The following is a 10158-nucleotide window of genomic DNA, read 5'->3' as shown; positions in this document are numbered from 1 at the left end:
TGTGTTTAAGAGAGAGAGAGAGACCTGGGCCAAGCTTTCCAGGGTCTGCACCCTCCCTGGATTCACTTCCTTTCCCTTCAGTTGAGGAAAGAAATGGAAAGGGGGAGAAAAGAAAGTGTTTTCCTCACAGATGTTGGAGACAGGAGGAAAGCTCTTTCTCGCTCGCGCTGATTGGTCAATACCTCAGCAGGAAGGTCAGGGGGTGGGTTTTCCCTCACACATGCGCAACCGCTCCTCTCTCTTGGACATGCGCAGTCCCGGGCCGGGGGGAAGATCACCGAGAGGCTTCTCGCTCTGGCCGGAGTTGTCAGCCGGTTGCCTGGAAACCTTGTCTCGGGGAGTGGGGCGGAGCTGATGTATCCGCCCGCCGGGCCTCCGCACTGGGACCGTGAGACGTCACCGCGGATGCCAATGCGTGCACCGGAAGGTTGCTGACCAATGGGAAGAGTTGGTGAGCCGGAAGGACTCTCTTCCACCATCCAATCAGCTCCCCCGTTGGCTGAATGCGGAAGCAAAACTGGGGCCTCGCACAGACTGAAAACTCCTGTCTCCAACATCTGTGAGTAAAACACTTTCTTTTCTTCCCCTTTCCATTTCTTTTCTCATTCTGACCTTCAATTGGTCACTTGCAGCAACTGAAGGGAAAGGAAGTGAATCCAGGGAGGGTGCAGACTCTGGAAAGGTCCAGGCCTCTCTCTGTCTCGTAAAGACATTGACATTCCTTTGCTCCCTCAGCTTGACACATTTATCTGTTCACAATTAATCAGTGGTTTCTCCAGGCGATTGCTGACATTTAAGAAGACAGTAAATTAATGTCGGACAGAGACATGTCTCATGTTATATGGTACAGATTAGATATATTATTTATGGTTCTCTATTAAAGTACATTTATTATTAGTTCTAACCGTGTAATATTGTACTGTCGCTATCATAGATTATCATAGAATTTACAGTGTAGAAGGAGGCCATTCGGCCCATCGAGTCTGCACCCTACCCAAGGTCAACACCTCCACCCTATCCAGGCCAATCCACCTAACCTGTTATTATTATTAGTCTCTGGATTTCTCTTCCACAGGGGCCAGTGGGGCGTGGGGGTCATTGAATATATTCATGCATGAGTTGGACAGATTTTGAATAAATTGTTATTTTTTAAAATCATGTTTTAAACAATGAATGCAACAGAGTAACAGAAAAAGTGGTGGGAAATGGGCACAAAGCGGAACAAGAGATATTGCCAACATAAATACAAGCAGCATATTGCAGAATTATTTTGGAACAGGATGTTTGAGGGCCCAGAGCCTCGAGATGAAATGCCAGATTAATTGAACAACCAATTAACAGGTTAAAATAGTGAATGGGGAAAGAAGGTAAGATTATATAAAAACGGAGGATAACAATTCAGTTTATAAACCCAAAAATATTGCAAACAGACTAACGGCTTAATCAAATTAAAATGAATAACACAACATAGATGACATAGAACTATAGTGCAAAAGGCCATTCACCCCTCAAGTCTGCAGTGAGCCTCAGAAAGAGCATTTCACTGAAGCCCACTCCCCATTCTATCCTCGTAACCCGGTGCATTGATCATGGTCAACCCACCTAACCTACACGTCTTGGACAATATGGGCAATTTAGCGTGACCAATCCACTTTAGCTGCACATCTTTGGACAGTGGGAGGAAACCAGAGCACCCGGAGCAAACACACAGATACACGAGGAGAATATGCAAACTCCACACAGACAGCCACCCAAGGCTGGAATTGAACCTGGGTCCCTGGCGCTGAGATAGCAGTACTAACCACTGTGCCCTACTCCCAGCCTAAGTTAAATTGAATTCACTCTTGGAAAGCCCAGGAGGAGCAAGTCAGTCAAATTGGAGCCGATGTATTTGAGATGGGAGTCCCGTACTTGACCCAATGCATCAGACTCAGAATGAATTACAGACATTAAAAATTGCATGGAGATGCATTCCATAATCAGCCTATGCCAGTTTTTAATAGAGGGAGAACTGACTGGTCTGCTTCCGAATGAGCCTGATGAATGTTGGTCCATCCTCACCCAATCCATAAGACGAGAGCCCAATTGACGAAGCCTGATTTTCAGGAGACCATACCCTCCCTTAGCGATTGGAGCTTAACAAACTTGAGGCGAGGTTTCTTTTTGTTCCAGGTAGAGTTATAGATGTTTACAGCATGGAGCCAGGCCCTTCGGCCCAGCTAGTCCATGCCGCCCAATTTCTATCGCTAAGCTAGTCCCACCTGCCAGCATTTGGCCCATATCCCTCTCTACCCACCCTGCCCATGTAACTGTCTAACTGCTTTTTAAAGGACAAATTGTACCTTCCTCTACCACTGCCTCTGGCAGCCCATTCCAGATGTTCACCATCCTCTGTGTGAAGAAATTTCCCCTCTGGTCTCTTTTTTTTGTATCTCTCTCCTCTCACCTTAAACCTATGCCCTCTAGTTCTAGACTCTTCTACGTCAGGGAAAAAATGTTGGCTATCTTCCTTATCAATGCACCTCATTATTTTCTAGACCTCTATAAGATCACACCTAAGCCTCCTACGCTCAGGGAAAAAAAGTCCCAGCCTATCCAGCCTCTCCTTATAACTCAGATCATCAAGTCCTGGCAGCATCCTTGTAAATCTCTTCTGCGCCCTTTCTCATTGAACAATATTCTTCCTATAATAGGGTGACCAGAACTGAACACTGTATTCCATGTGTGGTCTTACCAATGTCTTGTCCAACTTCAACAAGACATCCCAACTCCTGTATTCAATATTCTAACCAATAAAACCGAGCATACTGAATGCCTTCTTCACCATCCTGTCCACCTGCGACTCCACCTACAAGGAGCTATAAACCTGTACTCTTAGATCTCTTTGTTCTGTAACTCTCCCCAACTCCCACCCATTAACTGAGTAGGCCCTGCCCTGATTTAATTAATTCCCCTAACGACTCTGGTTGACAGCAGCATAGGCAGCATCTGCAGAGGGTACAACAATCTGGGCAACACATTCACTTTAATGAAGGCGATCCTCCCTCACCATGAAATCGGAAGAGCCGACCACTGGGCAAGGACCCACCTAATAGTCACCATCAGCTTTGGAAAGTTGGCCCCATATAGCAGTCTCAACGAGGAGCCATTGACATTCCCAGGTTTTTAAATGGCATGGTGTGGGGGGGGGGGGGGGGGGGGGAGGACATCTGAAGGGGAAGTTAGCAAGAGGAGGGGGCTTACCCCTCAACCTCTCCCCACCGGCATGGCCTCAGACTCAGTAAAATTGATCTCGATACGAGAGAGGATACTAAATCTATCCAATAATGTCCGGGCCTGAAACACTGGGATCGACACAAACAGCAGCCCGTCATCTGCACACAGCATGATCTTGTGCTGCCTCACCCCACCCCCCAATCCAGATATCAGAGGATCAAATCTAATATCCTCCGGCAAGGGCTCAGTGGCCAACTGTTGCTAACTTTTGCCTTAGTTTGTTTGTTGTTTTATCACCTTTGCTCTTGAGTCGCCAGGTATCTTTCTGATACCGCCACGTGGTTCAAGTCCGAGTAATGATCAATAATCCAATACACCGCTTAGTAAGATTTAAATCAAAGCACATTTATTATACACAGTAATCACTACTCGTGCATAAATTCTACGTCTAAGCTACTTCTACCACTAACAGGCCTATACTTAACTTGGAACTGGCCCACCAGGTCAGGGAAACGAATGGCCTTTCGTTCGGGTTCTGAGCCTGCGGGATTCGAAGTTGGTACAGATTGGTAGCTAGGAGCACCTATCTCATAGCGAGCGTTGAAGTAAGACTTACTAGTTTTCAGCGATGGCTGGACACCCGGTCACTGTCAAGGGTTGGTTCGCGTTGCTGAGTAACCCGGTCAAGAAGAGCGATTTGAACTTGGACTGTATTCTTATAGTCCCCAGGGGCTTCCTGCCTTTCGGGGCGGACCCTGTACCTGGTTCCAAGTGATTGGACTTTGTCCCAATCACTTGGTTCAATTTTCTCCAATGCTGGAGTGATTCCTTGATCGATGGGCGGTCTTGAGGTGGTCGCACACCTCCCTTTGTGTAGGCTTCTGCTGGCGCCACGGAGTCTGGGTTGGCTTTATGTTTCTAAATGTTGCTCATTGTTCCCGGGGATTGCTCATTAATATGCAGATGGCTGGTGTTTTGTTATGCTGATGGTTGCCGGTATCGACCTCGTCTGGCCTTTCCAGCCAGAGGTAAATATACACTCAACCCGCAGCTGCTTGTTTGTGTCTTGTTGGCTGACTTTCTCATCAGCCTTTGCCGTTCGGCATTTTAAATCGGGAGTTAGCCATTCTAAATCGGGAGTTAGCTATTTTAACTGGCTACACAATGCAAACAGCAAGGGAGACAGAGGGCAGCCCTGTCCCGTCCCTCTCTGAAGCTCAAACTTCGACACCCTTATACCATTGGTGAGCAGCGCCGCTGCCGGTCTGTGATGTAACAATTGAATCCACTCAATATAATCCTCACCCAACCCGAAGCCTCGCAGCGGATACACCAGATAATTCCACTCAACTCAAGGAAAAGCTTTCTCTCATCGAAGGAGATCACCAGCCCATCCAATGCATATTTCTGAAAAGCCTGAATCACATTCAGCTCCCTTCCAACATTGTTACTGGAAAATCTTCCCCGTATAAACCCAGTCTGGTCCTCCCGCACGATTGTCAGAAGGATGTCCTCCAGCCTTATCGCCAAAACATAAGATCGCAGTTTCAAGTCAACATTCAAAAGAGAGATTGGGTGAGGAGAGGCCCACTCCTCTGGGTCCTTGTCCACCTTCAGAATCAAAGAGATATTAACCTCATGAAGAGACGGTGGCAGTATCCCAGAGTCAAAAGAGTGACAATACATATCTACCAACGGGTCCAACAACAAATCCGCAAACCCCCGATAAAACCCCACAGCCATCTGGTCCCGGGGCTTTACCCGGCTGCAGCTCCTTCATGGCCTTTGACACATCTTCCCTAGAAAGGGGAGCATTCAGATTTTCTGAGGCCTCCAGAAGCTTCAGGGAAGAGAACGACTGTTCCACACCCACCAACACATTACCAGACTGCTCAGACTTGTATAATCCTGCATAGAATTCCCAAAATCCCTGTTTATCTCCTCCGTCTTCATGACCCTTTTCCATCCCTTTGTCAAACGGACCAAGTATTTGCTCGGCTTATTCCCAAACTGGTACAATTTCGACCTCTCAAACTTTCAACTTTTCTCGACCTGCTGAGTAAATAGGGAGTTCAAAGCCACTCTTGCTGCGTTAACCTCCTTCAGCAATAGCTTACTCGGGCCCTCCATATGATTCTCCTCCACCTTCACCAAACAAACCTCCAGACGCCGCTGGTTCTCCAGCATTCTGCACCTTTTATTAGCAGTGTGAGAAATGATCAGCCCCCGAGCATAAACTTTACACGTCTCCCACAAAATGGAGGGGGAAATACCAGGAGTCAAGTTAACCAAAAGGAAGAACTTCCTTCTGCACTATAAATTCCATGAACTCAAACTCTTCCTGAAAGTGCATAATAAATGAACTCGGGGAGGCTCCAAACCTCCACATTCTCGACCTGGGGGTGAGCCCTCGAGCAGAAACTCCAGACAAAAAGGGAAGGTCTGCGATTACGATGCTCCCTGTGGTGCAAGTGGACACCAGGTGTAGGATCGTCCTCGGCACAAAAAAGTTGTTGATTCTAGTCTGACACTGCTGTGGGGCTGGAAAGAAGGTAAAATCTCTGCTCCTCGGGTACAAAGTTCTCTAAACAACCACATAACCCACCTCCTCACTGTTATGATCCCAGACCAGACCCCAACAGTGGCTCAGATACTGGACACAAACCCCAATATTTTATTTGTGTTTTGTAAGATTGTGAGGAAAGGATACCTCACTCCAGGAGTGATGTCACGAACAATAGGGCCATGCTATATGAAAACAAACTTTATTACTGACACAATATTAAAATAAATTTAACATCACACCAGAAAACAGCTGACAATTAGCCCTTAAACAATGCTAATCAATACAATGAATACAGTAACCCTTAACTGCTACCTTTATTCCCACTCAAACAACAAAAACAAAAACACCATGTCAGCTCTCAATCCACCAGGAAACAAAGTTAGCCCTCAGAGATGTTCTTTGAGAAAGAGAGATCTTGTGTCACTGCTTTAAAGAAAAGATCTGAATCTTGTTAGTACCATGCAGAAAGTCTGGCTGTATTTCATCGGAAGCTGTTTAAGCTTGTTACAGCTCACCTTCTAATTCCACTCTGCTTGGAAAGAAACTGCTAATTTGGCTCCAGACATATCTTTTCAACTGAACTGGGATGCTTGACCTCTGCTCATATCTTCAACTCATTCTCAACTAAAACACTGCTTTCCTGCAAAAAGCCTGAAACCGTGGCTCCTCCCAGTACTGACATCATCTTACCAAGATTAAATCTAATTAACTCCACAGGGAATCCCCTTCATCCAAACAACTTTCCACTAGCCCATGTTTTTTACGATGCTTTAATTGCACCTCTGGCACCAAAACTTAGTTTTCTTTCAAACTAGGATTTCTTTTAGAAACTTGACTGCCGCAGTGACACACACTAACTCAGGTTTTTAACCCTGACTGCGCTAAATACCCAGAATACAAAAACTCTAAAATTCCTACAGTCATCAAATTACAAGCCGAGGCCAACGCCCAAGCCTGCAGCGTGGGGGTGTTGGTGGTACCGGGAGTTTATCTACCAGAGGATTTAAGTGGCAGTTGAAGTCACCAACCACAAAAGAGTTAATTGAAGCTAACTCTGCAAAATCCTTTATAATTAACTCCGGGGAGTAATCCGGGGATCCAGAAACATTCACTATTGAAACAACATCTCCATGCACCGAACCTCTAATGATCATATATCCACCTGCTTTGTCCTTGGTGCAGGTTTCAACCTTAAAAGTGATATTTTTATTAATAAGCATTTCCACACCCTTGCTACTAGACGAAATGGAGGCAAAAAACGTGGCCCACCCAATCCTGCCTCAATTTATAGTGTTCCTCATCATCCAGATGGATTTCCTGTAATGAAGCTATGTCGACTTTCTCCTTAAGAAAGGAGAGGATCTTTTTCCTTCTGATAGGGTGATGGATGCCCCGTACATTCCCTGAGAAAATTTGCAGATTGACTGCCGCCATTAGTTAGGCGACAGAGAGAACAGGAACAGATTTTCACACCACAATCGGGCGTGCGCCATTACCCCCTCCTCCAACTCACTTTACACCAGAGGCACCAAAGTCTCCCCAAACTGCTCCTTTCACAGATAAAAGCCCCGTCTGTACCAGAGTAGGATAAAGTTAGCAACACATAAACCCTCCCATAATAACAAAAATACAAAGAATCACGAGCACAATAGACCCAAGGGGACATTCCTCAATAAGACTGAGGACCCGGAGGATTAACCCCACGGCCAGACTGTCGTTACCCTCAGGATACCTTCTCCAAAATGAGGAGAAGAAAAGTAACTTTTGTAAATTGTTTTTACAGGATATTAGAAGAGGAGGAATTACAGACTGAAATCTCAAACATCACGTCTCAATCTGACGGAGTCTCTCAATTCCTTGAAACTGAATATCACCGGACTTAGAATCTAGAAGGAGAAATGTTTGTCTTTTCTGTCCGCTTCAAAAGATCAGTGTGACTGGAAAAGCCCCGAGACACACACACCCGAGTGAGAGTGTTCCAGAGCACTGACCGTGGAAAGAGTTTGAACCAGTTACACAGACCAAAAAAAAATCACACCATTCACAGTCTGAAAAGACCGTACACGTGTTGTGTGTGTGGACGAGGCTTCAACTGATTGTCAAATCTGGAGAGACACGAGGACACCCCACCCTGGAGAAACGGTGGAAATGTGGGGACTGTGGGAAGGGATTCAGGGTTCCATCTGCACTGGAAGCTCATCGGCGCAGTCACACTGGGGAGAGGCCGTTCACCTGCTCTGTGTGTGGGAAGGGATTCATTCAGTTATCCGCCCTGCAGAAACACCAGCGAGTTCACACTGGGGAGAGGCCGTTCATCTGCTCTGAGTGTGAGAAGGGATTCACTCAATCATCCGACCTGCGGAAACACCAGCGGGTTCACACTGGGGAGAGGCCGTTCATCTGCTCTGAGTGTGAGAAGGGATTCACTACTTTAAGGAGTCTGCAGATTCACCAGCTAGTACATACTGGGGAGAAGCCGTTCACCTGCTCTCATTGTGAGAAGGGATTCAGTCAATCATCTGACCTGCGGACACACCAGCGAGTTCACACTGGGGAGAGGCCATTCATATGCTCTCAGTGTGAGAAGGGATTCACTCAATCATCCCACCTGCAGACACACCAGCAAGTTCACACTGGGGAGAGGCCATTCACCTGCTCTGTGTGTGGGAAGGGATTCACTACTTCATCAAGGCTGCAGAGACACCAGCGAGTTCACAACGTGGAGAGGCCATACACCTGCTCTGTGTGTGGGAAGGGATTCATTCAATCATCCGACCTGCGGAAACACCAGCGGGTTCACACTGGGGAGAGGCCGTTCATCTGCTCTGAGTGTGAGAAGGGATTCACTACTTTAAGGAGTCTGCGGATTCACCAGCTAGTACACACTGGGGAGAAGCCGTTCACCTGCCCTGAGTGTAAGAAGGGATTCAGTCAATCATCTGACCTGCTGACACACCAGCGAGTGCACACTGGGGCGAGGCCGTTCATCTGCACTCAGTGTGAGAAGGGATTCGCTCAGTTATCTGCCGTGCAGTCACACCAGCGAGTTCACACCGGGGAGAGGCCGTTCACCTGCTCTCAGTGTGAAAAGGGATTCACTACTTCATCGAGCCTGCAGAGACACCAGCGAGTTCACACTGGGGAGAAGCCATTCATCTGCTCTCAGTGTAAGAACGGATTCGCTCAGTTATCCCACCTGCAGAGACACCAGCGAGTTCACACGGGAGAAGGTGTTAACCTGCTCTTAGTGAGAGAAAGGATTCAGATATCCGTACACCCTGCAGGAACACTAGCGAGTTCACACCTGGAAGAAGCCATTCACCTGCTCTGAGCAGGAGAGACATTCAATGATCCGTCCCAACTACGGAGACACGAGCGAGTTAATTATGGGGAGAGACCTTTCATCTGCTCTCAATGTGGGATGGGGTTTTGTGATTCATCGCACCTGTTGTGACTCCAACAAGTTCACAATAAATTACAGATGTTGGCTCCGTTGTATTGTTTCTGCTCTCACTGACATCCAGGGCTGCATTTTGTTCATTCTGACATCTGGTGAATGGTGATGATTGGAGGGTTTCTTTCTGCTGGACTGGCCGGTCTAACACCTCTGCCTCCGGTGGGCTGACTATTTTTGAGGCTAGTTGCGATTCACTGCAGTGGTCCTGTTTTTATTTTAAAGAAGGCTCCTGTTTTGCAGGGCCTGGGTGTTTTTAGTCGCCAGAAGGTGAAATTGACAAAGGAATGTGTTTTGCAGTCTGGGCTAATGGACTGTGGTTTGACTGGGATAGTACTTGTGGAATGAATGTACTTTGCAGCCGTCAGGGATCATTTGTTTTCCAGCTTGGGATGATGAGGTCATAGCTGGGTGGAACCAAGGAAGGCAGAAAGACATTTTAAAAATCTTTAGAGAGCAGTTTTTGGGGAAAGATTTGGAGGAGTTGAATTCTGGGTCCACAATTCTCCCACAGTGAGACAGATTGAGAGCTGTATCTTTCTTTTCCTGTTGTTTAATGAGAGATTCAGTAGTTGTGGTTAAATGGGTGATTGTAAGCTGTTGTTTTTGGGTGTGATGTTAAAATGTTTAATATTGTCGCCATAATAAAATTTTATTTTAAAAATAACCAAGCCCTATTTCTTCATGTGATCACTCCTGGAGCGAATCATTCTTTCCGCACAGTCTGACAAATAAACTGAAATATTGGGGTTTTGGTCCAGTATCTCAGCCACTGTTGGGGTCTGGTCTGGGATCGGAATAGTGACCGATGTAACAATTGGTTGGAGGCCCATTTCCCAGTCAGTCCTCCAGCGCCTACCTGACTCTCAATTAGTGCGACACACATGGCAGTTTCCCAACTGGGATGCAGACCCCGTTTTTC

At 46.7% G+C, this 10158-nt stretch overlaps 1 long non-coding RNA gene across 1 annotated transcript in view; it reads left to right on the top strand.

Annotated features, from left to right (window-relative positions):
* Window positions 1-262: 262 nt before the first annotated feature.
* Window positions 263-10158, top strand: part of LOC140422230 (uncharacterized) — a 28773-nt gene continuing 18877 nt past the window's right edge. Inside the window, exon 1 of the long non-coding RNA XR_011947330.1 lies at window positions 263-559. This is a non-coding gene — a long non-coding RNA (uncharacterized lncRNA). The remainder of the gene's footprint in view (window positions 560-10158) is intronic.

This window comes from Scyliorhinus torazame, chromosome 5, assembly GCF_047496885.1.
Source record: "Scyliorhinus torazame isolate Kashiwa2021f chromosome 5, sScyTor2.1, whole genome shotgun sequence".
Classification (NCBI taxonomy): Eukaryota; Metazoa; Chordata; class Chondrichthyes; order Carcharhiniformes; family Scyliorhinidae; genus Scyliorhinus; species Scyliorhinus torazame.
This window is presented reverse-complemented; position numbering and strand designations above follow the sequence as displayed.